The 26651-nt window shown below is 46.4% G+C and overlaps 19 non-coding genes across 19 annotated transcripts; all 19 read left to right on the top strand.

The window, feature by feature from the left end:
- The first annotated feature begins 1679 nt into the window (after positions 1-1679).
- TRNAM-CAU (transfer RNA methionine (anticodon CAU)) lies at positions 1680-1752 on the top strand. The gene has a single exon. It is a non-coding gene; the product is annotated as a tRNA-Met (tRNA).
- A 400-nt stretch (positions 1753-2152) lies between these two features.
- TRNAV-UAC (transfer RNA valine (anticodon UAC)) lies at positions 2153-2225 on the top strand. The gene has a single exon. It is a non-coding gene; the product is annotated as a tRNA-Val (tRNA).
- A 164-nt stretch (positions 2226-2389) lies between these two features.
- Positions 2390-2462, top strand: TRNAV-UAC (transfer RNA valine (anticodon UAC)). Its single transcript has one exon. It is a non-coding gene; the product is annotated as a tRNA-Val (tRNA).
- Positions 2463-2863: 401 nt separating this feature from the next.
- TRNAL-CAA (transfer RNA leucine (anticodon CAA)) lies at positions 2864-2936 on the top strand. Its single transcript has one exon. It is a non-coding gene; the product is annotated as a tRNA-Leu (tRNA).
- Positions 2937-7592: 4656 nt separating this feature from the next.
- Positions 7593-7665, top strand: TRNAM-CAU (transfer RNA methionine (anticodon CAU)). Its single transcript has one exon. It is a non-coding gene; the product is annotated as a tRNA-Met (tRNA).
- A 637-nt stretch (positions 7666-8302) lies between these two features.
- TRNAM-CAU (transfer RNA methionine (anticodon CAU)) lies at positions 8303-8375 on the top strand. The gene has a single exon. It is a non-coding gene; the product is annotated as a tRNA-Met (tRNA).
- Positions 8376-9483: 1108 nt separating this feature from the next.
- On the top strand, positions 9484-9556 carry TRNAI-UAU (transfer RNA isoleucine (anticodon UAU)). Its single transcript has one exon. It is a non-coding gene; the product is annotated as a tRNA-Ile (tRNA).
- Positions 9557-9956: 400 nt separating this feature from the next.
- On the top strand, positions 9957-10029 carry TRNAV-UAC (transfer RNA valine (anticodon UAC)). Its single transcript has one exon. It is a non-coding gene; the product is annotated as a tRNA-Val (tRNA).
- Positions 10030-10193: 164 nt separating this feature from the next.
- On the top strand, positions 10194-10266 carry TRNAV-UAC (transfer RNA valine (anticodon UAC)). Its single transcript has one exon. It is a non-coding gene; the product is annotated as a tRNA-Val (tRNA).
- Positions 10267-12552: 2286 nt separating this feature from the next.
- Positions 12553-12625, top strand: TRNAI-UAU (transfer RNA isoleucine (anticodon UAU)). The gene has a single exon. It is a non-coding gene; the product is annotated as a tRNA-Ile (tRNA).
- Positions 12626-13025: 400 nt separating this feature from the next.
- On the top strand, positions 13026-13098 carry TRNAV-UAC (transfer RNA valine (anticodon UAC)). Its single transcript has one exon. It is a non-coding gene; the product is annotated as a tRNA-Val (tRNA).
- A 638-nt stretch (positions 13099-13736) lies between these two features.
- TRNAL-CAA (transfer RNA leucine (anticodon CAA)) lies at positions 13737-13809 on the top strand. The gene has a single exon. It is a non-coding gene; the product is annotated as a tRNA-Leu (tRNA).
- Positions 13810-15621: 1812 nt separating this feature from the next.
- On the top strand, positions 15622-15694 carry TRNAM-CAU (transfer RNA methionine (anticodon CAU)). The gene has a single exon. It is a non-coding gene; the product is annotated as a tRNA-Met (tRNA).
- Positions 15695-18467: 2773 nt separating this feature from the next.
- Positions 18468-18540, top strand: TRNAM-CAU (transfer RNA methionine (anticodon CAU)). Its single transcript has one exon. It is a non-coding gene; the product is annotated as a tRNA-Met (tRNA).
- Positions 18541-22013: 3473 nt separating this feature from the next.
- TRNAL-CAA (transfer RNA leucine (anticodon CAA)) lies at positions 22014-22086 on the top strand. The gene has a single exon. It is a non-coding gene; the product is annotated as a tRNA-Leu (tRNA).
- A 164-nt stretch (positions 22087-22250) lies between these two features.
- Positions 22251-22323, top strand: TRNAM-CAU (transfer RNA methionine (anticodon CAU)). The gene has a single exon. It is a non-coding gene; the product is annotated as a tRNA-Met (tRNA).
- Positions 22324-23669: 1346 nt separating this feature from the next.
- TRNAM-CAU (transfer RNA methionine (anticodon CAU)) lies at positions 23670-23742 on the top strand. The gene has a single exon. It is a non-coding gene; the product is annotated as a tRNA-Met (tRNA).
- A 1347-nt stretch (positions 23743-25089) lies between these two features.
- TRNAL-CAA (transfer RNA leucine (anticodon CAA)) lies at positions 25090-25162 on the top strand. Its single transcript has one exon. It is a non-coding gene; the product is annotated as a tRNA-Leu (tRNA).
- Positions 25163-26511: 1349 nt separating this feature from the next.
- Positions 26512-26584, top strand: TRNAM-CAU (transfer RNA methionine (anticodon CAU)). Its single transcript has one exon. It is a non-coding gene; the product is annotated as a tRNA-Met (tRNA).
- Positions 26585-26651: the final 67 nt, after the last annotated feature.

Here is a 26651-nt window from a genome sequence, read left to right as displayed (position 1 = left end):
AAAGGACAAGCCGAAGAAATCTGTTCCGTTCTGTGAAAAGTGGGGGGCTTGGTCTTGTACACTTGTTCCCGAGACAGATAGTATCTAGGTTTGTTTTCTTACGAGATCAAGATGATCGTTTTTTGAGAACGTTGATACATGTGCGGCTGTCCCATTTTCGCCTGATTTTATTGTAACCACAGCCAATGGGGTGACAAAAAGACCTAAGGGGTACATGAAAGAAGTGATTGCTGCTTTGGAAAGATTGAGAGCACGATTTTTGATGGAGTATCTCTCTGGGGTTTCGCGAAGGAGACTGTACAAAGACCTTGTAGAAACCATGTTGCCAGAGCCTCTGTATAGAACATTGTACACTAATGGGCCCGAGGTTGACGTCTTGAAAAGAGTGAAGAAGATGGCAATGAGACCATCAATGAAGACATTCTTTTTAAACTTCACAGTGGCACTCTCCCTACAAACACATGGCTCCGTGAAAAAGGAATATTCGTCCCGTCGGTTGATTGCATTATCTGCAGAAAACTTGAGACAGTTGACCACATCTTCCTAGACTGTACTGATGCAGTCTTTCTCTGGGACACCCTTCAAAGGACCTTGAAGAAAGAACTGCCAGTTACACAGTATGGCATCCGTTTTTTGCCAGTCATAAATGTAGGCGGTGTGCCCTATGATATGTTCGTGGTATTGGTTCTTCACAGTGGGTGGCGAACACGGATGGCAGTGCGAAACGTAGACGTGAATCCCCGGCCCACTCGAGAGTACTTCATAGAAAGTGTACAGTATTTGATGACTGGATACGAGGCACAAGATAAGCCAAAGTGGTTGCCATGTTTAGATAAGTTGGTGGGCATAAAGCGTCTGCCTTTTTAACCCCCATGTGCTGGAAGATGGTACAGCACATTTAAACGTGACACTGCACTGTATCCTTATATTGATTTGTACTAGTTGCGAAGCAGGCAATAAAGAAAAAAAGCCTTGGTAGCGCAGTAGGCAGCGCGTAAGTCTCATAATCTGAAGGTCGTGAGTTCAATCCTCACCTGGGCCAATGGCGGTGCAGTTTTTTTGTTTGCTTATGAGAGTTTAATTAGGTCGTGAGGGGTGCACTGTCTAGAGCAGTAATGAATGGCTGTTGCTCAGTTTTCTTATTTTTTCGACCTTTAATTTGTGGGAACTAATGATACCGGTTGTGTTTCCCTGTGACACCTGTCCGCCTCGGTAGCGCAGTAGGCGTCGCGTCAGTCTCATAATCTGAAGGTCGTGAGTTCAATCTTCACCCGGGCCAATGGCGGTGCAGTTTTTTTGTTTGCCTATGAGAGTTTAATTAGGTTGTGAGGAGTGCGCTGTTTGGAGCAGTAATGAATGACTGTTCCTGAGTTTTCTTACTTTTTCGACCTTTACTTGTGGGAACGATTGATACCGATTGCGTGTCCCAGTGACACCTGTCCGCCTCGATAACGTAGTAGGCAGCGCGTCAGTCTCATAATCTGAAGGTCGTGAGTTCAATCAACACCCGGGGCAAAGGCGGTGCAGATTTTTTGTTTGCTGATGAGAGTTTAATTAGGTCGCGAGGGGTGCGCTTTCTGGAGCAGTAATGAATGACTGTTGCTGAGTTTTCTTAATTTTTCGACCGTTAATTTGTGGGAACTATTGATACTAGTTATGTTTCCCAGTGACCCCTGTCCGCCTCGGTAGCGCAGTAGGCAGCGCGTCAGTCTCATATTCTGAAGGTCGTGAGTTCAATCCACACCCGGGGCAAAGGCGGTGCAGATTTTTTGTTTGCTTATGAGAGTTTAATTAGGTCGTGAGGGGTGCACTGTCTGGAGCAGTAACGAATGACTGTTGCTCGGTTTTTTTACTTTTCTGACCTTTACTTGTGGGAACGATTGATACCGATTGTGTTTCCCATTGACCCCGGTCTGCCTCGGTAGCGCAGTAGGCAGCGCGTCAGTCTCATATTCTGAAGGTCGTGACATCAATCCACACCCGGGGCAAAGGCGGTGCAGATTTTTTGTTTGCTTATGAGAGTTTAATTATGTCGTGAGGGGTGCACTGTCTGGAGTAGTAACGAATGACTGTTGCTCGGTTTTTTTACTTTTCTGACCTTTAACCCCTGGGAACTATTGATACCGATTGCGTTTCCAAGTGACACCTGTCCGCCTCGGTGGCGCAGTAGGCAGAGCATCAGTCTTACAATCTGAAGGTCGTGAGTTCAACCCTCACCCGGGGCAAAGTTGGTGCAGTTTCTTTGTTTGCTTCTGAGAGTTTAATTAGGTCGTGAGGAGTGCGCTGTCTGGAGCAGTAATGAATGACTGTTGCTAAGTTTTCTTACTTTTTCGACCTTTAATTTGTGGGAACTAATGATCCCGGTTGCGTTTCCCAGTGACACCTGGCCGCCTCGGTAGCGCAGTAGGCAGAGCATCAGTCTTACAATCTGAAGGTCGTGAGTTCAACCCTCACCCGGGGCAAAGTTGGTGCAGTTTATTTGTTTGCTTCTGAGAGTTTAATTAGGTCGTGAGGGGTGCGCTGTCTGGAGCATTAATGAATGACTGTTGCTAAGTTTTCTTACTTTTTCGACCTTTAATTTGTGGGAACTAATGATCCCGGTTGCGTTTCCCAGTGACACCTGTCCGCCTCGATAGCGCAGTAGGCAGCGCGTCAGTCTCACAATCTGAAGGTCGTGAGTTCAATACACACCCGCGGCAAAGGAGGTAAAGATTTTTTGTTTGCTTGTAAGAGTTTAATTAGGTCATTAGGGGTGCGCTGTGTGGAGCAGTAATGAATGACTGTTGCTCGGTTTTCTTTCTTTTTCGACCTTTAATTTGTGGGAACTAATGATACCAGTCGCATTCCGCAGTTACCCCAGTCCGCCTCGGTAGCGCAGTGGGCAGCGCGTCAATCTCAAAATGTGAAGGTCGTGAGTTCAATCCTCACCCAGGGCAAAGGTGGTCAGATTTTTGTTTGCTTATGAGAGTTTAATTAGGTCGTGAGGGGTGCGCTGTCTGGAGCAGTAATGAATGACTGTTGCGGAGTTTTCTTACTTTTTTGACTTTTAACTTGTGGGAACTATTGATACCGATTGTGTTTCCCAGTGACACCTGTTCGCCTCGCTAGCGCAGTAGGCGGCGCGTCAGTCTCATATTCTAAAGGTCGTGAGTTCAATCCTCACCCGGGGCAAAGGTGGTGCAGATTTTTTGTTTGCTTATGGGAGTTTAATTAGGTAGTGAGGGGTGCACTGTCTACAGCAGTAACGAATGACTGTTGCTCGGTTTTTCTTACTTTTTTGACCTTTAACTTGTGGGAACTATTGATACCGATTGTGTTTCCCAGTGACACCTGTCCACCTCGGTAGCACAGTAGGCGGCGCTTCAGTCTCATAATCTGAAGGTCACGAGTTCAATCCTTACCCGGGGCAAAGGCGGTGCAGTTTGTTTGTTTGCTTATGAGTTTAACTAGGTCGGGAGGGGTGCACTATCTGGAGCAGTAATGAATGACTGTTGCTCAGTTTTCTTATTTTTTCGACCTTTCACTTGTGGGAACTATTGATACCGATTGTGCTTGCTAGTGACAAATGTGCGCCTCGGTAGTGCAGTAGGGAGCGCGTCAGTCTCATAATCTCAAGGTCGTGAGTTGCATCTTCACCCGGGGCAAAGGCGGTGCAGTTTTTTGTTTGCTTATGAGTGTTTAACTAGGTCGTGAGGGGTGCGCTGTCTGGAGCAGTAATGAATGACGGTTGCTGAGTTTTCTTACTTTTTCGACCTTTAACTTGTGGGAACCATTGATACCGGTTGTATTTCTCAGTGACCCCTGTCTGCCTCGGTAGCGAAGTAGGCAGCGCGTCAGTCTCGTAATCTGAAGGTCGTGAGTTCAATCCACACCCGGGGCAAAGGCGGTTCAGATTTTTTGTTTGCTTATGAGAGTTTAATTAGGTCGTGAGGGGTGCGCTGTCTGGAGCAGTAATGAATGACTGTTGCGTAGTTTTCTTAATTTTCGGACGTTTAACTTGTGGAAACTATTGATATCGGTTGTTTTCAAGTGACCCCTGTCCGCCTCGGTAGCGCTGTAGGCAGCGCGTCAGTCTCGTAATCTGAAGGTCGTGAGTTCAATCCACTTCCGGGGCAAAGGAGGTTCAGATTTTTTGTTTGCTTATGAGAGTTTAATTAGGTCGTGAGGGGTGCGCTGTCTGGAGCAGTAATGAATGACTGTTGCGTAGTTTTCTTAATTTTTGTACGTTTAACTTGTGGAAACTATTGATATCGGTTGTTTTCCAGTGACCCCTGTCCGCCTCGGTAGCGCTGTAGGCAGCGCGTCAGTCTCATAATCTGAAGGTCGTGAGTTCAATCCACACCCGGTGCAAAGGCGGTACAGTTTTTTGTTTGCTTATGAGAGTTTAATTAGGTCGTGAGGGGTGCGCTGTCTGGAGCAGTAATAAATGACTGTTGCTCTGTTTTCTTACTTTTTCGACCTTTAGCTTGTGGGAACTAATGATCCCGGTTGCGTTTCCCAGTGACACCTGTCCGCTTCGGTAGCGCAGTAGGCAGCACGTCAGTCCCATAATCTGAAGGTTGTGAGTTGAATCCTCACCCGGGGCAAAGGCTGTGCAGATGTTTTGTTTGCTTATGAGAGTATAATTAGGTCGTGAGGGGTATAGTGTCTGGAGCAGTAATGAATGACTGTTGCTGAGTTTCCATACTTTTTCGACATTTTTTGTGGGAACTATTATACCGGTTGTGTTTTCCAGTGACGCCTGTCCGCCTCGGTAGCACAGTAGGCAGCGCCTCAGTCTCATAATCTGAAGGTCGTGAGTTCAATCTTCACCCGGGGCAATGGCGGTGGAGTTTTTTTGTTTGCTTATGAGAGTTTAATTAGGTGGTGAGGGGTGAACTGTCTGGAGCATTATTGAATGACTGATGCACGGTCTTCTTACTTTTTCGACCTTTAATTTGTGGGAACTATTGATACCAGTTTTGTTTCCCAGTGACACCTGTCCGCCTCGGTAGCGCAGTCAAAATATTCATGGGTGTTTTGGCCAGGCGAATCCAAACAGTGATTACAGAAATTGTCGGATCACATCAGACTTGTGGCATAAAAGGCAGAACAATTATGACGAACATTCATATTGCACGAAATATGTTAGAATGCTGCGATGAGTTTGACTGCAAAGGAGCTATGCTACAAATCGATCTCGAGAAGGCATTTGACCGCATGAACCATGATGTACTTTTCAGCATTCTTGACTATGTCAATATAGGGTCTGTGGTGTTGGAAGGGGTCCGAATGGCGTACACGGGATGCTCTACGAGAATTGTAATAAACAAACAGCTTAGTGATAATATAAGGTCTTATCGAGTGTAAAACAAGGATGCCCTGCATCGGCACGGCTTTTTGCTATCTATTTAGAACCTCTATGCCAGAAATCGATACAGAATGATCAGGTGCGGGGGTTATATTTGATGTCTGCAGAGGTCAAAATACTTAGTTACGCCGACTATAATGTTGTGTTCTGCGAAGATCGGGAGAGTATTAGAGAAGCACTAAATGATGTGAAATTCTTCTGTGATTGCACTGATAGTAGAGTAATATGGAGTAAATGTCTTGGAATATGGCACGGAAATTGGCAGAGCACATCATCGATATTTAAAAGCATTACATGGAAGGTTATACCTTAAAAGTACTTAGGGGTAGTTTTCCAACACTACAGAGACACAACAGAAAATTGGAAACAAGAGACAGAGCAACTAAGAGACAAGACAAAAACGTGGGGTGGGCGCGATTTCTCAATGTTTACGAGGTCAACAGTGAGCAACATATTTCTGATTTCACGAGTATGGTATGTTTTACAAGTGCTATTCATGTCACGTGTTGCTGTGCAAAAGCTACACAGAGTGATCGCAGTGTTTATCTTGGCGTCCACGTGGGAAAGGACAAGCCGAAGAAATCTGTTCCGTTCTGTGAAAAGTGGGGGGCTTGGTCTTGTACACTTGTTCCCGAGACAGATAGTATCTAGGTTTGTTTTCTTACGAGATCAAGATGATCGTTTTTTGAGAACGTTGATACATGTGCGGCTGTCCCATTTTCGCCTGATTTTATTGTAACCACAGCCAATGGGGTGACAAAAAGACCTAAGGGGTACATGAAAGAAGTGATTGCTGCTTTGGAAAGATTGAGAGCACGATTTTTGATGGAGTATCTCTCTGGGGTTTCGCGAAGGAGACTGTACAAAGACCTTGTAGAAACCATGTTGCCAGAGCCTCTGTATAGAACATTGTACACTAATGGGCCCGAGGTTGACGTCTTGAAAAGAGTGAAGAAGATGGCAATGAGACCATCAATGAAGACATTCTTTTTAAACTTCACAGTGGCACTCTCCCTACAAACACATGGCTCCGTGAAAAAGGAATATTCGTCCCGTCGGTTGATTGCATTATCTGCAGAAAACTTGAGACAGTTGACCACATCTTCCTAGACTGTACTGATGCAGTCTTTCTCTGGGACACCCTTCAAAGGACCTTGAAGAAAGAACTGCCAGTTACACAGTATGGCATCCGTTTTTTGCCAGTCATAAATGTAGGCGGTGTGCCCTATGATATGTTCGTGGTATTGGTTCTTCACAGTGGGTGGCGAACACGGATGGCAGTGCGAAACGTAGACGTGAATCCCCGGCCAACTCGAGAGTACTTCATAGAAAGTGTACAGTATTTGATGACTGGATACGAGGCACAAGATAAGCCAAAGTGGTTGCCATGTTTAGATAAGTTGGTGGGCATAAAGCGTCTGCCTTTTTAACCCCCATGTGCTGGAAGATGGTACAGCACATTTAAACGTGACACTGCACTGTATCCTTATATTGATTTGTACTAGTTGCGAAGCAGGCAATAAAGAAAAAAAGCCTTGGTAGCGCAGTAGGCAGCGCGTAAGTCTCATAATCTGAAGGTCGTGAGTTCAATCCTCACCTGGGCCAATGGCGGTGCAGTTTTTTTGTTTGCTTATGAGAGTTTAATTAGGTCGTGAGGGGTGCACTGTCTAGAGCAGTAATGAATGGCTGTTGCTCAGTTTTCTTATTTTTTCGACCTTTAATTTGTGGGAACTAATGATACCGGTTGTGTTTCCCTGTGACACCTGTCCGCCTCGGTAGCGCAGTAGGCGTCGCGTCAGTCTCATAATCTGAAGGTCGTGAGTTCAATCTTCACCCGGGCCAATGGCGGTGCAGTTTTTTTGTTTGCCTATGAGAGTTTAATTAGGTTGTGAGGAGTGCGCTGTTTGGAGCAGTAATGAATGACTGTTCCTGAGTTTTCTTACTTTTTCGACCTTTACTTGTGGGAACGATTGATACCGATTGCGTGTCCCAGTGACACCTGTCCGCCTCGATAACGTAGTAGGCAGCGCGTCAGTCTCATAATCTGAAGGTCGTGAGTTCAATCAACACCCGGGGCAAAGGCGGTGCAGATTTTTTGTTTGCTGATGTGAGTTTAATTAGGTCGCGAGGGGTGCGCTTTCTGGAGCAGTAATGAATGACTGTTGCTGAGTTTTCTTAATTTTTCGACCGTTAATTTGTGGGAACTATTGATACTAGTTATGTTTCCCAGTGACCCCTTTCCGCCTCGGTAGCGCAGTAGGCAGCGCGTCAGTCTCATATTCTGAAGGTCGTGAGTTCAATCCACACCCGGGGCAAAGGCGGTGCAGATTTTTTGTTTGCTTATGAGAGTTTAATTAGGTCGTGAGGGGTGCACTGTCTGGAGCAGTAACGAATGACTGTTGCTCGGTTTTTTTACTTTTCTGACCTTTATTTTCTGGGAACTATTGATACCGATTGTGTTTCCCAGTGACACCTGCCCGCCTCGGTAGCGCAGTAGGCGTCGCGTCAGTCTCATAATCTGAAGGTCGTGAGTTCAATCCTCACCCGGGACAATGGCGGTGCAGTTTTTTTGTTTGCTTATAAGAGTTTATTAGGTCGTGAGGGGTGCACTGTCTGGAGCAGTAATAAATGACTGTTGCTCGGTTTTCTTATATTTTCGACCTTTAATTTGTGGGAACTAATGATACCGCTTGCGTTTCTTAGTGACCCCTGTCCGCCTCGGTAACGCAGTAGGCAGCGCGTCAGTCTCATAATCTGAAGGTCGTGAGGTCAATCCTCACCCGGTGCAAAGGCAGTGCAGATTTTTTGTTTGCTTATGAGAGTTTAATTAGGTCGTGAGGGGTGCACTGTCTGGAGCAGCAATGAATGACTCTGGCTCAGTTTTCTTTCTTTTTCGACCTTTAATTTGTGGGAACTAATGATACCAGTCGCATTTCCCAGTTACCCCAGTCCGCCTCGGTAGCGCAGTAGGCAGCGCGTCAGTCTCATAATCTGAAGGTCGTGAGTTCAATCCACACCCGGGGCACAGTCGGTGCAGATTTTTTGTTTGCTTATGAGAGTTCAATTAGGTCGTGAGGGGTGCGCTGTCTGGAGCAGTAATGAATGACTGTTGCTGAGTTTTCTTAATTTTTCGATCGTTTATTTGTGGGAACTATTGATACTGGTTATGTTTCCCAGTGACCCCTGTCTGCCTCGGTAGCGCAGTAGGCAGCGCGTCAGTCTCATATTCTGAAGGTCGTGAGTTCAATCCACACCCGGGGCGAAGGCGGTGCAGATTTTTTGTTTGCTTTTGAGAGTTTAATTAGGTCGTTAGGGGTGCGCTGTCTGGAGCAGTAATGAATGACTGTTGCGGAGTTTTCTTACTTTTTCGACCTTTAACTTGTGGGAACTATTGATACCGATTGTGTTTCCCAGTGACACCTGTTCGCCTCGCTAGCGCAGTAGGCGGCGCCTCAGTCTCATAATCTGAAGGTCGTGAGTTCAATTCTCACCCGGGGCAAAGGTGGTGCAGATTTTTTGTTTGCTTATGAGAGTTTAATTAGGTAGTGAGGGGTGCACTGTCTAGAGCAGTAACGAATGACTGTTGCTCGGTTTTCTTACTTTTTGACCTTTAACTTGTGGGAACTATTGATACCGATTGTGTTTCCCAGTGACACCTGTCCACCTCGGTAGCACAGTAGACGGCGCTTTAGTCTCATAATCTGAAAGTCATGAGTTCAATCCTTACCCGGGGCAAAGGTGGTGCAGTTTGTTTGTTTGCTTATGAGTTTAACTAGGTCGGGAGGGGTGCACTGTCTGGAGCAGTAATGAATGACTGTTGCTCGGTTTTTTTATTTTTTCGACCTTTCACTTGTGGGAACTATTGATACCGATTGTGCTTGCTAGTGACAAATGTGCGCCTCGGTAGTGCAGTAGGGAGCGCGTCAGTCTCATAATCTGAAGGTCGTGAGTTCAATCCTCACCCGGGGAAATGCGGTGCATATTTTTTGTTTGCTTATGAGAGTTTAATTAGGTCGTGAGGGGTGCGCTTTCTGGAGCAGTAATGAATGACTGTTGCTGAAATTTCTTAATTTTTCAACCGTTCACTTGTGGGAACTATTGATACCGGTTATGTTTCCCAGTGACCCCTGTCCGCCTCGGTAGCGCAGTAGGCAGCGCGTCAGTCTTATAATCTGAAGGTCGTGAGTTCAATCCACACCCGGGGCAAAGGCGGTTCAGATTTTTTGTTTGCTTATGAGAGTTTAATTAGGTTGTGAGGGGTGCGCTGTCTGGAGCAGTAATGAATGACTGTTGCTGAGTTTTGTTACTTTTTCGACCTTTACTTGTGGGAACGATTGATACCGATTGTGTTTCCCATTGACCCCGGTCTGCCTCGGTAGCGCAGTAGGCAGCGCGTCAGTCGCATATTCTGAAGGTCGTGACATCAATCCACACCCGGGGCAAAGGCGGTGCAGATTTTTTGTTTGCTTATGAGAGTTTAATTATGTCGTGAGGGGTGCACTGTCTGGAGTAGTAACGAATGACTGTTGCTCGGTTTTTTTACTTTTCTGACCTTTAACCCCTGGGAACTATTGATACCGATTGCGTTTCCCAGTGACACCTGTCCGCCTCGGTGGCGCAGTAGGCAGAGCATCAGTCTTACAATCTGAAGGTCGTGAGTTCAACCCTCACCCGGGGCAAAGTTGGTGCAGTTTCTTTGTTTGCTTCTGAGAGTTTAAATAGGTCGTGAGGGGTGCGCTGTCTGGAGCAGTAATGAATGACTGTTGCTAAGTTTTCTTACTTTTTCGACCTTTAATTTGTGGGAACTAATGATCCCGGTTGCGTTTCCCAGTGACACCTGGCCGCCTCGGTAGCGCAGTAGGCAGAGCATCAGTCTTACAATCTGAAGGTCGTGAGTTGAACCCTCACCCGGGGCAATGTTGGTGCAGTTTATTTGTTTGCTTCTGAGAGTTTAATTAGGTCGTGAGGGGTGCGCTGTCTGGAGCATTAATGAATGACTGTTGCTAAGTTTTCTTACTTTTTCGACCTTTAATTTGTGGGAACTAATGATCCCGGTTGCGTTTCCCAGTGACACCTGTCCGCCTCGATAGCGCAGTAGGCAGCGCGTCAGTCTCACAATCTGAAGGTCGTGAGTTCAATACACACCCGCGGCAAAGGAGGTAAAGATTTTTTGTTTGCTTGTAAGAGTTTAATTAGGTCATTAGGGGTGCGCTGTGTGGAGCAGTAATGAATGACTGTTGCTCGGTTTTCTTTCTTTTTCGACCTTTAATTTGTGGGAACTAATGATACCAGTCGCATTCCGCAGTTACCCCAGTCCGCCTCGGTAGCGCAGTGGGCAGCGCGTCAATCTCAAAATGTGAAGGTCGTGAGTTCAATCCTAACCCAGGGCAAAGGTGGTCAGATTTTTGTTTGCTTATGAGAGTTTAATTAGGTCGTGAGGGGTGCGCTGTCTGGAGCAGTAATGAATGACTGTTGCGGAGTTTTCTTACTTTTTTGACTTTTAACTTGTGGGAACTATTGATACCGATTCTGTTTCCCAGTGACACCTGTCCACTTCGGTAGCACAGTAGGCGGCGCTTCAGTCTCATAATCTGAAGGTCACGAGTTCAATCCTTACCCGGGGCAAAGGCGGTGTAGTTTGTTTGTTTGCTTATGAGTTTAACTAGGTCGGGAGGGGTGCACTATCTGGAGCAGTAATGAATGACTGTTGCTCAGTTTTCTTATTTTTTCGACCTTTCACTTGTGGGAACTATTGATACCGATTGTGCTTGCTAGTGACAAATGTGCGCCTCGGTAGTGCAGTAGGCAGCGCGTCACTCTCATAATCTGAAGGTCGTGAGTTCAATCCACACCTGGGGCAAAGGCGGTGCAAATTTTTTGTTTGCTTATGAGAGTTTAATTAGGTCGTGAGGGGTGCGCATTCTGGAGCAGTAATGACTGACTGTTGCTGAGTTTTCTCAATTTTTCAACCGTTAACTTGTGGGAACTATTGATACCGGTTGTGTTTGCCAGTGACCCCTGTCCGCCTCGGTAGCGCTGTAGGCAGCGCGTCAGTCTCATAATCTCAAGGTCGTGAGTTGCATCTTCACCCGGGGCAAAGGCGGTGCAGTTTTTTTGTTTGCTTATGAGTGTTTAACTAGGTCGTGAGGGGTGCGCTGTCTGGAGCAGTAATGAATGACGGTTGCTGAGTTTTCTTACTTTTTCGACCTTTAACTTGTGGGAACCATTGATACCGGTTGTATTTCTCAGTGACCCCTGTCTGCCTCGGTAGCGAAGTAGGCAGCGCGTCAGTCTCGTAATCTGAAGGTCGTGAGTTCAATCCACACCCGGGGCAAAGGCGGTTCAGATTTTTTGTTTGCTTATGAGAGTTTAATTAGGTCGTGAGGGGTGCGCTGTCTGGAGCAGTAATGAATGACTGTTGCGTAGTTTTCTTAATTTTTGGACGTTTAACTTGTGGAAACTATTGATATCGGTTTTTTTCCAGTGACCCCTGTCCGCCTCGGTAGCGCTGTAGGCAGTGCGTCAGTCTCGTAATCTGAAGGTCGTGAGTTCAATCCACTCCCGGGGCAAAGGCGGTTCAGATTTTTTGTTTGCTTATGAGAGTTTAATTAGGTCGTGAGGGGTGCGCTGTCTGGAGCAGTAATGAATGACTGTTGCGTAGTTTTCTTAATTTTTGTACGTTTAACTTGTGGAAACTATTGATATCGGTTGTTTTCCAGTGACCCCTGTCCGCCTCGGTAGCGCTGTAGGCAGCGCGTCAGTCTCATAATCTGAAGGTCGTGAGTTCAATCCACACCCGGTGCAAAGGCGGTACAGTTTTTTGTTTGCTTATGAGAGTTTAATTAGGTCGTGAGGGGTGCGCTGTCTGGAGCAGTAATAAATGACTGTTGCTCTGTTTTCTTACTTTTTCGACCTTTAGCTTGTGGGAACTAATGATCCCGGTTGCGTTTCCCAGTGACACCTGTCCGCTTCGGTAGCGCAGTAGGCAGCACGTCAGTCCCATAATCTGAAGGTTGTGAGTTGAATCCTCACCCGGGGCAAAGGCTGTGCAGATGTTTTGTTTGCTTTTGAGAGTATAATTAGGTCGTGAGGGGTATAGTGTCTGGAGCAGTAATGAATGACTGTTGCTGAGTTTCCATACTTTTTCGACATTTTTTTGTGGGAACTATTATACCGGCTGTGTTTTCCAGTGACGCCTGTCCGCCTCGGTAGCGCAGTAGGCAGCGCGTCAGTCTTATAATCTGAAGGTCGTGAGTTCAATCCACACCCGGGGCAAAGGCGGTTCAGATTTTTTGTTTGCTTATGAGAGTTTAATTAGGTTGTGAGGGGTGCGCTGTCTGGAGCAGTAATGAATGACTGTTGCTGAGTTTTGTTACTTTTTCGACCTTTACTTGTGGGAACGATTGATACCGATTGTGTTTCCCATTGACCCCGGTCTGCCTCGGTAGCGCAGTAGGCAGCGCGTCAGTCGCATATTCTGAAGGTCGTGACATCAATCCACACCCGGGGCAAAGGCGGTGCAGATTTTTTGTTTGCTTATGAGAGTTTAATTATGTCGTGAGGGGTGCACTGTCTGGAGTAGTAACGAATGACTGTTGCTCGGTTTTTTTACTTTTCTGACCTTTAACCCCTGGGAACTATTGATACCGATTGCGTTTCCCAGTGACACCTGTCCGCCTCGGTGGCGCAGTAGGCAGAGCATCAGTCTTACAATCTGAAGGTCGTGAGTTCAACCCTCACCCGGGGCAAAGTTGGTGCAGTTTCTTTGTTTGCTTCTGAGAGTTTAATTAGGTCGTGAGGGGTGCGCTGTCTGGAGCAGTAATGAATGACTGTTGCTAAGTTTTCTTACTTTTTCGACCTTTAATTTGTGGGAACTAATGATCCCGGTTGCGTTTCCCAGTGACACCTGGCCGCCTCGGTAGCGCAGTAGGCAGAGCATCAGTCTTACAATCTGAAGGTCGAGAGTTCAACCCTCACCCGGGGCAATGTTGGTGCAGTTTATTTGTTTGCTTCTGAGAGTTTAATTAGGTCGTGAGGGGTGCGCTGTCTGGAGCATTAATGAATGACTGTTGCTAAGTTTTCTTACTTTTTCGACCTTTAATTTGTGGGAACTAATGATCCTGTTTGCGTTTCCCAGTGACACCTGTCCGCCTCGATAGCGCAGTAGGCAGCGCGTCAGTCTCACAATCTGAAGGTCGTGAGTTCAATACACACCCGCGGCAAAGGAGGTAAAGATTTTTTGTTTGCTTGTAAGAGTTTCATTAGGTCATTAGGGGTGCGCTGTGTGGAGCAGTAATGAATGACTGTTGCTCGGTTTTCTTTCTTTTTCGACCTTTAATTTGTGGGAACTAATGATACCAGTCGCATTCCGCAGTTACCCCAGTCCGCCTCGGTAGCGCAGTGGGCAGCGCGTCAATCTCAAAATGTGAAGGTCGTGAGTTCAATCCTCACCCAGGGCAAAGGTGGTCAGATTTTTGTTTGCTTATGAGAGTTTAATTAGGTCGTGAGGGGTGCGCTGTCTGGAGCAGTAATGAATGACTGTGGCGGAGTTTTCTTACTTTTTTGACTTTTAACTTGTGGGAACTATTGATACCGATTCTGTTTCCCAGTGACACCTGTCCACTTCGGTAGCACAGTAGGCGGCGCTTCAGTCTCATAATCTGAAGGTCACGAGTTCAATCCTTACCCGGGGCAAAGGCGGTGCAGTTTGTTTGTTTGCTTATGAGTTTAACTAGGTCGGGAGGGGTGCACTATCTGGAGCAGTAATGAATGACTGTTGCTCAGTTTTCTTATTTTTTCGACCTTTCACTTGTGGGAACTATTGATACCGATTGTGCTTGCTAGTGACAAATGTGCGCCTCGGTAGTGCAGTAGGCAGCGCGTCAGTCTCATAATCTGAAGGTCGTGAGTTCAATCCACACCCGGGGCAAAGGCGGTGCAGATTTTTTGTTTGCTTATGAGAGTTTAATTAGGTCGTGAGGGGTGCGCATTCTGGAGCAGTAATGACTGACTGTTGCTGAGTTTTCTCAATTTTTCAACCGTTAACTTGTGGGAACTATTGATACCGGTTGTGTTTGCCAGTGACCCCTGTCCGCCTCGGTAGCGCTGTAGGCAGCGCGTCAGTCTCATAATCTCAAGGTCGTGAGTTGCATCTTCACCCGGGGCAAAGGCGGTGCAGTTTTTTTGTTTGCTTATGAGTGTTTAACTAGGTCGTGAGGGGTGCGCTGTCTGGAGCAGTAATGAATGACGGTTGCTGAGTTTTCTTACTTTTTCGACCTTTAACTTGTGGGAACCATTGATACCGGTTGTATTTCTCAGTGACCCCTGTCTGCCTCGGTAGCGAAGTAGGCAGCGCGTCAGTCTCGTAATCTGAAGGTCGTGAGTTCAATCCACACCCGGGGCAAAGGCGGTTCAGATTTTTTGTTTGCTTATGAGAGTTTAATTAGGTCGTGAGGGGCGCGCTGTCTGGAGCAGTAATGAATGACTGTTGCGTAGTTTTCTTAATTTTTGGACGTTTAACTTGTGGAAACTATTGATATCGGTTGTTTTCCAGTGACCCCTGTCCGCCTCGGTAGCGCTGTAGGCAGCGCGTCAGTCTCGTAATCTGAAGGTCGTGAGTTCAATCCACTCCCGGGGCAAAGGCGGTTCAGATTTTTTGTTTGCTTATGAGAGTTTAATTAGGTCGTGAGGGGTGCGCTGTCTGGAGCAGTAATGAATGACTGTTGCGCAGTTTTCCTAATTTTTGTACGTTTAACTTGTGGAAACTATTGATATCGGTTGTTTTCCAGTGACCCCTGTCCGCCTCGGTAGCGCTGTAGGCAGCGCGTCAGTCTCATAATCTGAAGGTCGTGAGTTCAATCCACACCCGGTGCAAAGGCGGTACAGTTTTTTGTTTGCTTATGAGAGTTTAATTAGGTCGTGAGGGGTGCGCTGTCTGGAGCAGTAATAAATGACTGTTGCTCTGTTTTCTTACTTTTTCGACCTTTAGCTTGTGGGAACTAATGATCCCGGTTGCGTTTCCCAGTGACACCTGTCCGCTTCGGTAGCGCAGTAGGCAGCACGTCAGTCCCATAATCTGAAGGTTGTGAGTTGAATCCTCACCCGGGGCAAAGGCTGTGCAGATGTTTTGTTTGCTTATGAGAGTATAATTAGGTCGTGAGGGGTATAGTGTCTGGAGCAGTAATGAATGACTGTTGCTGAGTTTCCATACTTTTTCGACATTTTTTTGTGGGAACTATTATACCGGTTGTGTTTTCCAGTGACGCCTGTCCGCCTCGGTAGCACAGTAGGCAGCGCGTCAGTCTCATAATCTGAAGGTCGTGAGTTCAATCTTCACCCGGGGCAATGGCGGTGGAGTTTTTTTGTTTGCTTATGAGAGTTTAATTAGGTGGTGAGGGGTGAACTGTCTGGAGCATTATTGAATGACTGATGCACGGTCTTCTTACTTTTTCGACCTTTAATTTGTGGGAACTATTGATACCAGTTTTGTTTCCCAGTGACACCTGTCCGCCTCGGTAGCGCAGTCAAAATATTCATGGGTGTTTTGGCCAGGCGAATCCAAACAGTGATTACAGAAATTGTCGGATCACATCAGACTTGTGGCATAAAAGGCAGAACAATTATGACGAACATTCATATTGCACGAAATATGTTAGAATGCTGCGATGAGTTTGACTGCAAAGGAGCTATGCTACAAATCGATCTCGAGAAGGCATTTGACCGCATGAACCATGATGTACTTTTCAGCATTCTTGACTATGTCAATATAGGGTCTGTGGTGTTGGAAGGGGTCCGAATGGCGTACACGGGATGCTCTACGAGAATTGTAATAAACAAACAGCTTAGTGATAATATAAGGTCTTATCGAGTGTAAAACAAGGATGCCCTGCATCGGCACGGCTTTTTGCTATCTATTTAGAACCTCTATGCCAGAAATCGATACAGAATGATCAGGTGCGGGGGTTATATTTGATGTCTGCAGAGGTCAAAATACTTAGTTACGCCGACTATATTGCTGTGTTCTGCGAAGATCGGGAGAGTATTAGAGAAGCACTAAACTATGTGAAATTCTTCTGTGATTGCACTGATAGTAGAGTAAAATGGAGTAAATGTCTTGGAATATGGCACGGAAATTGGCAGAGCACATCATCGATATTTCAAAGCATTACATGGAAGGTTATACCTTAAAAGTACTTAGGGGTAGTTTTCCAACACTACAGAGACACAACAGAAAATTGGAAACAAGAGACAGAGCAACTAAGAGACAAGACAAAAACGTGGGGTGGGCGCGATTTCTCAATGTTTACGAGGTCAACAGTGAGCAACATATTTCTTATTTCACGAGTATGGTATGTTTTACAAGTGCTATTCATGTCACGTGTTGCTGTACAAAAGCTACACAGAGTGATCGCAGTGTTTATCTTGGCGTCCACGTGGGAAAGGACAAGCCGAACAAATCTGTTCCGTTCTGTGAAAAGTGGGGGGCTTGGTCTTGTACACTTGTTCCTGAGACAGATAGTATCTAGGTTTGTTTTCTTACGAGATCAAGATGATCGTTTTTTGAGAACGTTGATACATGTGCGGCTGTCCCATTTTCGCCTGATTTTATTGTAACCACAGCCAATGGGGTGACAAAAAGACCTAAGGGGTACATGAAAGAAGTGATTGCTGCTTTGGAAAGATTGAGAGCACGATTTTTGATGGAGTATCTCTCTGGGGTTTCGCGAAGGAGACTGTACAAAGACCTTGTAGAAACCATGTTGCCAGAGCCTCTGTATAGAACATTGTACTCTAATGGGCCTGAGGTTGACGTCTTGAAAAGAGTGAAGAAGATGGCAATGAGACCATCAATGAAGACATTCTTTTTAAACTTCACAGTGGCACTCTCCCTACAAACACATGGCTCCGTGAAAAAGGAATATTCGTCCCGTCGGTTGATTGCATTATCTGCAGAAAACTTGAGACAGTTGACCACATCTTCCTAGACTGTACTGATGCAGTCTTTCTCTGGGACACCCTTCAAAGGACCTTGAAGAAAGAACTGCCAGTTACACAGTATGGCATCCGTTTTTTGCCAGTCATAAATGTAGGCGGTGTGCCCTATGATATGTTCGTGGTATTGGTTCTTCACAGTGGGTGGCGAACACGGATGGCAGTGTGAAACGTAGACGTGAATCCCCGGCCCACTCGAGAGTACTTCATAGAAAGTGTACAGTATTTGATGACTGGATACGAGGCACAAGATAAGCCAAAGTGGTTGCCATGTTTAGATAAGTTGGTGGGCATAAAGCCTCTGCCTTTTTAACCCCCATGTGCTGGAAGATGGTACAGCACATTTAAACGTGACACTGCACTGTATCCTTATATTGATTTGTACTAGTTGCGAAGCAGGCAATAAAGAAAAAAAGCCTTGGTAGCGCAGTAGGCAGCGCGTAAGTCTCATAATCTGAAGGTCGTGAGTTCAATCCTCACCTGGGCCAATGGCGGTGCAGTTTTTTTGTTTGCTTATGAGAGTTTAATTAGGTCGTGAGGGGTGCACTGTCTAGAGCAGTAATGAATGACTGTTGCTCAGTTTTCTTATTTTTTCGACCTTTAATTTGTGGGAACTAATGATACCGGTTGTGTTTCCCTGTGACACCTGTCCGCCTCGGTAGCGCAGTAGGCGTCGCGTCAGTCCCATAATCTGAAGGTCGTGAGTTCAATCCTCACCCGGGCCAATGGCGGTGCAGTTTTTTTGTTTGCCTATGAGAGTTTAATTAGGTCGTGAGGGGTGCACTGTCTGGAGCAGTAATAAATGACTGTTGCTCGGTTTTCTTATTTTTTCGACCTTTAATTTGTGGGAACTAATGATACCGCTTGCGTTTCCCAGTGACCCCTGTCCGCCTCGGTAACGCAGTAGGCAGCGCGTCAGTCTCATAATCTGAAGCTCGTGAGGTCAATCCTCACCCGGTGCAAAGGCAGTGCAGATTTTTTGTTTGCTTATGAGAGTTTAATTAGGTCGTGAGGGGTGCACTGTCTGGAGCAGCAATGAATGACTCTGGCTCGGTTTTCTTTCTTTTTCGACCTTTAATTTGTGGGAACTAATGATACCAGTCGCATTTCCCAGTTACCCCAGTCCGCCTCGGTAGCGCAGTAGGCAGCGCGTCAGTCTCATAATCTGAAGGTCGTGAGTTCAATCCACACCCGGGGCACAGTCGGTGCAGATTTTTTGTTTGCTTATGAGAGTTCAATTAGGTCGTGAGGGGTGCGCTGTCTGGAGCAGTAATGAATGACTGTTGCTGAGTTTTCTTAATTTTTCGATCGTTAATTTGTGGGAACTATTGATACTGGTTATGTTTCCCAGTGACCCCTGTCTGCCTCGGTAGCGCAGTAGGCAGCGCGTCAGTCTCATATTCTGAAGGTCGTGAGTTCAATCCACACCCGGGGCGAAGGCGGTGCAGATTTTTTGTTTGCTTTTGAGAGTTTAATTAGGTCGTTAGGGGTGCGCTGTCTGGAGCAGTAATGAATGACTGTTGCGGAGTTTTCTTACTTTTTCGACCTTTAACTTGTGGGAACTATTGATACCGATTGTGTTTCCCAGTGACACCTGTTCGCCTCGCTAGCGCAGTAGGCGGCGCCTCAGTCTCATAATGTGAAGGTCGTGAATTCAATTCTCACCCGGGGCAAAGGTGGTGCAGATTTTTTGTTTGCTTATGAGAGTTTAATTAGGTAGTGAGGGGTGCACTGTCTAGAGCAGTAACGAATGACTGTTGCTCGGTTTTCTTACTTTTTGACCTTTAACTTGTGGGAACTATTGATACCGATTGTGTTTCCCAGTGACACCTGTCCACCTCGGTAGCACAGTAGACGGCGCTTTAGTCTCATAATCTGAAAGTCATGAGTTCAATCCTTACCCGGGGCAAAGGTGGTGCAGTTTGTTTGTTTGCTTATGAGTTTAACTAGGTCGGGAGGGGTGCACTGTCTGGAGCAGTAATGAATGACTGTTGCTCGGTTTTTTTATTTTTTCGACCTTTCACTTGTGGGAACTATTGATACCGATTGTGCTTGCTAGTGACAAATGTGCGCCTCGGTAGTGCAGTAGGGAGCGCGTCAGTCTCATAATCTGAAGGTCGTGAGTTCAATCCTCACCCGGGGAAAGGCGGTGCATATTTTTTGTTTGCTTATGAGAGTTTAATTAAGTTGTGAGGAGTGCGCTGTTTGGAGCAGTAATGAATGACTGTTCCTGAGTTTTCTTACTTTTTCGACCTTTACTTGTGGGAACGATTGATACCGATTGCGTGTCCCAGTGACACCTGTCCGCCTCGATAACGTAGTAGGCAGCGCGTCAGTCTCATAATCTGAAGGTCATGAGTTCAATCAACACCCGGGGCAAAGGCGGTGCAGATTTTTTGTTTGCTTATGAGAGTTTAATTAGGTCGCGAGGGGTGCGCTTTCTGGAGCAGTAATGAATGACTGTTGCTGAGTTTTCTTAATTTTTTGACCGTTAACTTGTGGGAACTATTGATACCGGTTATGTTTCCTAGTGACCCCTGTCCGCCTCGGTAGCGCAGTAGGCAGCGCGTCAGTCTCATATTCTGAAGGTCGTGAGTTCAATCCACACCCGGGGCGAAGGCGGTGCAGATTTTTTGTTTGCTTATGAGAGTTTAATTAGGTCGTGAGGGGTGCACTGTCTGGAGCAGTAACGAATGACTGTTGCTCGGTTTTTTTACTTTTCTGACCTTTAACTTGTGGGAACTATTGATACCGATTGTGTTTCCCAGTGACACCTGCCCGCCTCGGCAGCGCAGTAGGCAGCGCGTCAGTCTCATAATCTGAAGGTCGCGAGTTCAATCCTCACCCGGGGCAAAGGTGGTGCAGATTTTTTGTTTGCTTATGAGAGTTTAATTAGGTAGTGAGGGGTGCACTGTCTAGAGCAAAAACGAATGACTGTTGCTCGGTTTTCTTACTTTTTTGACCTTTAACTTGTGGGAACTATTGATACCGATTGTGTTTCCCAGTGACACCTGTCCACATGGGTAGCACAGTAGACGGCGCTTCAGTCTCATAATCTGAAAGTCATGAGTTCAATCCTTACCCGGGGCAAAGGCGGTGCAAATTTTTTGTTTGCTTATGAGAGTTTAATTAGGTCGTGAGGGGTGCACGGTCTGGAGAAGAAATGAATGACTGTTGCTGAGGTTTCTTACTTTTTCGACCTTTAACTTGTGGGAGCTATTGATACCGGTTGTGTTTTCTGTGACCCCTGTCCGCCTCGGTAGCGCAGTAGGCAGTGCGTCAGTCTCATAATCTGAAGGTCGTGAGTTCAATCCATACACGGGGCAAAGGCGGTGCAGATTTTTTGTTTGCTTATGAGAGTTTAATTAGGTCGTGAGGGGTGCGCTTTCTGGAGCAGTAATGAATGACTGTTGCTGAGTTTTCTTAATTTTTCGACCGTTAACTTGTGGGAACTATTGATACCGGTAAGTTTCCCAGTGACCCCTGTCCGCCTCGGTAGAGCAGTAGGCAGCGCGTCAGTCACATAATTTGAAGGTCGTGAGTTCAATCCACACCCGGGGCAAAGGCGGTGCAGATTTTTTGTTTGCTTATGAGAGTTTAATTAGGTTGTGAGGAGTGCGCTGTTTGGAGCAGTAATGAATGACTGTTGCTGAGTTTTCTTACTTTTTCGACCTTTACTTGTGGGAACGATTGATACCGATTGCGTGTCCCAGTGACACCTGTCCGCCTCGATAACGCAGTAGGCAGCACGTCAGTCTCATAATCTGAAGGTCGTGAGTTCAATCCACACCCGGGGCAAAGGCGGTGCAGATTTTTTGTTTGCTTATGAGAGTTTAATTAGGTCGTGAGGGGTGCGCTTTCTGGAGCAGTAATGAATGACTGTTGCTGAGTTTTCCTAATTTTTCGACCGTTAACTTGTGGGAACTATTGATACCGGTTATGTTTCCCAGTGACCCCTGTCCGCCTTGGTAGCGCAGTAGGCAGCGCGTCAGTCACATAATCTGAAGGTCGTGAGTTCAATCCACACCCGGGGCAAAGGCGGTGCAGATTTTTTGTTTGCTTATGAGAGTTTAATTAGGTTGTGAGGAGTGCGCTGTTTGGAGCAGTAATGAATGACTGTTGCTGAGTTTTCTTACTTTTTCGACCTTTACTTGTGGGAACGATTGATACCGATTGTGTTTCCCATTGACCCCTGTCCACCTCGGTAGCGCAGTAGGCAGCGCGTCAGTCTCATATTCTGAAGGTCGTGAGTTCAATCCACACCCGGGGCAAAGGCGGTGCGGATTTTTTGTTTGCTTATGAGAGTTTAATTAGGTCGTGAGGGGTGCACTGTCTAGAGCAGTAACGAATGACTGTTGCTCAGTTTTTTTACTTTTCTGACCTTTAACTTGTGGGAAATATTGATACCGATTGTGTTTCCCAGTGACACCTGCCCGCCTCGGCAGCGCAGTAGGCGGCGCGTCAGTCTCATTATCTGAAGGTCGTGAGTTCAATGCTCACCCGGGCCAATGGCGGTGCAGTTTTTTTGTTTGCTTATGAGAGTTTAATTGGGTCGTGAGGGGTGCACCGTCTGGAGCAGTAATGAATGACTGTGGCTCGGTTTTCTTTCTTTTTCGACCTTTAATTTGTGGGAAATAATGATACCGGTTGCATTTCGCAGTTACCCCAGTCCTCCTCGGTAGCGCAGTGGGCAGTGCGTCAGTCTCAAAATCTGAAGGTCGTGAGTTAAATCCTCACCCGGGGCAAAGGCGCTGCAGTTTATTTGTTTGCTTATGAGAGTTTAACTAATTCGGGAGGGGTGCACTGTCTGGAGCAGTAATGAATGACTGTTGCTCGGTTTTCTTATTTTTTCGACCTTTCACTTGTGGGAACTATTGATACCGATTGTGTTTGCTAGTGACAACTGTCCGCATCGGTAGCGCAGTAGGCAGCGCGTCAGTCTCATAATCTGAAGGTCGTGAGTTCAATCCTCACCCGGGGCAAAAGCGGTGCAGATTTTTTGTTTTCTTATGAGAGTTTAATTGGGTCGTGAGGGGTGATCTGTCTGGAGCAATAACAAATGACTGTTGCTCAGTTTTCTTACTTTTTCGACCTTTGATTTGTGGGAACTAATGATCCTGGTTGCGTGTTCAGTGACACCTGTCCGCCTCGATAGCGCAGTAGGCAGCGCATCAGTCTCATAATTCGAAGGTCGTGAATTCAATTCTAACCCGGGGCAAAGGCAGTGCAGATGTTTTGTTTGCTTATGAGAGTTTAATTAGGTCGCGAGGGGTGCGCTTTCTGGAGCAGTAATGAATGACTGTTGCTGAGTTTTCTTAATTTTTTGACCGTTAACTTGTGGGAACTATTGATACCGGTTATGTTTCCGAGTGACCCCTGTCCGCCTCGGAAGCGCAGTAGGCAGCGCGTCAGTCACATAATCTGAAGGTCGTGAGTTCAATCCACACCCGTGGCAAAGGCGGTGCAGATTTTTTGTTTGCTTATAAGAGTTTAATTAGGTTGTGAGGAGTGCGCTGTTTGGAGCAGTAATGAATGACTGTTGCTGAGTTTTCTTAATTTTTCGACCGTTAATTTGTGGGAAATATTGATACTGGTTATGTTTCCTAGTGACCCCTGTCCGCCTCGGTAGCGCAGTAGGCAGCGCGTCAGTCTCATATTCTGAAGGTCGTGAGTTCAATCCACACCCGGGGCGAAGGCGGTGCAGATTTTTTGTTTGCTTATGAGAGTTTAATTAGGTCGTGAGGGGTGCACTGTCTGGAGCAGTAACGAATGACTGTTGCTCGGTTTTTTTACTTTTCTGACCTTTAACTTGTGGGAACTATTGATACCGATTGTGTTTCCCAGTGACACCTGCCCGCCTCGGCAGCGCAGTAGGCGGCGCGTCAGTCTCATAATCTGAAGGTCGCGAGTTCAATCCTCACCCGGGGCAAAGGTGGTGCAGATTTTTTGTTTGCTTATGAGAGTTTAAATAGGTAGTGAGGGGTGCACTGTCTAGAGCAAAAACGAATGACTGTTGCTCGGTTTTCTTACTTTTTTGACCTTTAACTTGTGGGAACTATTGATACCGATTGTGTTTCCCAGTGACACCTGTCCACATGGGTAGAACAGTAGACGGCACTTCAGTCTCATAATCTGAAAGTCATGAGTTCAATCCTTACCCGGGGCAAAGGCGGTGCAAATTTTTTGTTTGCTTATGAGAGTTTAATTAGGTCGTGAGGGGTGCACGGTCTGGAGAAGAAATGAATGACTGTTGCTGAGGTTTCTTACTTTTTCGACCTTTAACTTGTGGGAGCTATTGATACCGGTTGTGTTTTCTGTGACCCTGTCCGCCTCGGTAGCGCAGTAGGCAGCGCGTCAGTCTCATAATCTGAAGGTCGTGAGTTCAATCCACACCCGGGGCAAAGGCGGTGCAGATTTTTTGTTTGCTTATGAGAGTTTAATTAGGTCGTGAGGGGTGCGCTTTCTGGAGCAGTAATGAATGACTGTTGCTGAGTTTTCTTAATTTTTCGACCGTTAACTTGTGGGAACTATTGATACCGGTTATGTTTCCCAGTGACCCCTGTCCGCCTCGGTAGAGCAGTAGGCAGCGCGTCAGTCACATAATTTGAAGGTCGTGAGTTCAATCCACACCCGGGGCAAAGGCGGTGCAGATTTTTTGTTTGCTTATGAGAGTTTAATTAGGTTGTGAGGAGTGCGCTGTTTGGAGCAGTAATGAATGACTGTTGCTGAGTTTTCTTACTTTTTCGACCTTTACTTGTGGGAACGATTGATACCGATTGCGTGTCCCAGTGACACCTGTCCGCCTCGATAACGCAGTAGGCAACACGTCAGTCTCATAATATGAAGGTCGTGAGTTCAATCCACACCCGGGGCAAAGGCGGTGCAGATTTTTTGTTTGCTTATGAGAGTTTAATTAGGTCGTGAGGGGTGCGCTTTCTGGAGCAGTAGTGAATGACTGTTGCTGAGTTTTCTTAATTTTTCGACCGTTAACTTGTGGGAACTATTGATACCGGTTGTGTTTCCCAGTGACCCCTGTCTGCTTTGGTAGCGCAGTAGGCAGCGCGTCAGTCACATAATCTGAAGGTCGTGAGTTCAATCCACACCCGGGGCAAAGGCGGTGCAGATTTTTTGTTTGCTTATGAGAGTTTAATTAGGTTGTGAGGAGTGCGCTGTTTGGAGCAGTAATGAATGACTGTTGCTTAGTTTTCTTACTTTTTCGACCTTTACTTGTGGGAACGATTGATACCGATTGTGTTTCCCATTGACCCCTGTCCACCTCGGTAGCGCAGTAGGCAGCGCGTCAGTCTCATATTCTGAAGGTCGTGAGTTCAATCCACACCCGGGGCAAAGGCGGTGCAGACTTTTTGTTTGCTTATGAGAGTTTAATTAGGTCGTGAGGGGTGCACTGTCTAGAGCAGTAACGAATGACTGTTGCTCAGTTTTTTTACTTTTCTGACCTTTAACTTGTGGGAAATATTGATACCGATTGTGTTTCCCAGTGACACCTGCCCGCCTCGGCAGCGCAGTAGGCGGCGCGTCAGTCTCATAATCTGAAGGTCGTGAGTTCAATGCTCACCCGGGCCAATGGCGGTGCAGTTTTTTTGTTTGCTTATGAGAGTTTAATTGGGTCGTGAGGGGTGCACCGTCTGGAGCAGTAATGAATGACTGTGGCTCGGTTTTCTTTCTTTTTCGACCTTTAATTTGTGGGAATTAATGATACCGGTTGCATTTCGCAGTTACCCCAGTCCTCCTCGGTAGCGCAGTGGGCAGTGCGTCAGTCTCAAAATCTGAAGGTCGTGAGTTAAATCCTCACCCGGGGCAAAGGCGCTGCAGTTTATTTGTTTGCTTATGAGAGTTTAACTAATTCGGGAGGGGTGCACTGTCTGGAGCAGTAATGAATGACTGTTGCTCGGTTTTCTTATTTTTTCGACCTTTCACTTGTGGGAACTATTGATACCGATTGTGTTTGCTAGTGACAACTGTCCGCATTGGTAGTGCAGTACGCAGCGCGTCAGTCTCATAATCTGAAGGTCGTGAGTTCAATCCTCACCCGGGGCAAAAGCGGTGCAGATTTTTTGTTTTCTTATGAGAGTTTAATTGGGTCAGGAGGGGTGATCTGTCTGGAGCAATAATAAATGACTGTTGCTCGGTTTTCTTACTTTTTCGACCTTTGATTTGTGGGAACTAATGATCCTGGTTGCGTGTCCCAGTGACACCTGTCCGCCTCGATAGCGCAGTAGGCAGCGCATCAGTCTCATAATTCGAAGGTCGTGAATTCAATTCTAACCCGGGGCAAAGGCAGTGCAGATGTTTTGTTTGCTTATGAGAGTTTAATTAGGTCGTGAGGGGTGCACTGTCTGGAGCAGTAATGAATGACTGTTGCTCGGTTTTCTTACTTTTTTGACCTTTAGTTTGTGGGAACTAATGATCGTGGTTGCGTTTCCCAGTGACCCCTGTCCGCCTCGGTAGTGTAGTAGGCAGCGCGTCAGTCTCATAATCTGAAGGTCGTGAGTGCGATCCTCACCCGGGGCAAAGGCGGTGCAGATGTTTTGTTTGCTTATGAGAGTTTAATTAGGTCGTGAGAGCTGCGCTGTCTGGAGCAGTAATGAGTGACTGTTGCTCAGTTTTCTTAATTTTTCGACCTTTAATTTGTGGGAACTATTGATACCGGTTGTGTTTCCCAGTGACGCCTGTCTGCCTCGGTAGCGCAGTAGGCAGCGGATCAGTCTCATAATATGTAGGTCGTGAGTTCAATCCACAGCCGGGGCAAATGCGGTGCAGATTTTTTGTTTGCTTATGAGAGTTTAATTAGGTCGTGAGGGGTGCGCTGTCTGGAGCAGTAATGAATGACTGTTGCGGAGTTTTCTTACTTTTTCGACCTTTAACTTGTGGGAACTAATGGTACCGGTTGTGTTTCCTAGTGACACCTGTTCGCCTCGCTAGCGCAGTAGGCGGCGCTTCAGTCTCATAATCTGAAGGTCGTGAGTTCAATCCTTACCCGGGGCAAAGGCGCTGCAGTTTATTTGTTTGCTTATGAGAGTTTAACTAAGTCGGGAGGGGTGCACTGTCTGGAGCAGTAATGAATGACTGTTGCTCGGTTTTCTTATTTTTTCGACCTTTCACTTGTGGGAACTATTGATACCGATTGTGTTTGCTAGTGACAACTGTCCGCCTCGGTAGCGCAGTAGGCAGCGCGTCAGTCTCATAATCTGAAGGTAGTGAGTTCAATCCTCACCCGGGGCAAAAGCGGTGCAGATTTTTTGTTTTCTTATGAGAGTTTAATTGGGTCGTGAGGGGTGATCTGTCTGGA

The sequence above is a fragment of the Rhipicephalus microplus genome, chromosome 3, assembly GCF_043290135.1.
Source record: "Rhipicephalus microplus isolate Deutch F79 chromosome 3, USDA_Rmic, whole genome shotgun sequence".
Taxonomy (NCBI): Eukaryota; Metazoa; Arthropoda; class Arachnida; order Ixodida; family Ixodidae; genus Rhipicephalus; species Rhipicephalus microplus.
The sequence above is the reverse complement of the archived record's forward strand: the minus strand, read 5'-3'. Positions and strand labels throughout refer to the sequence as shown.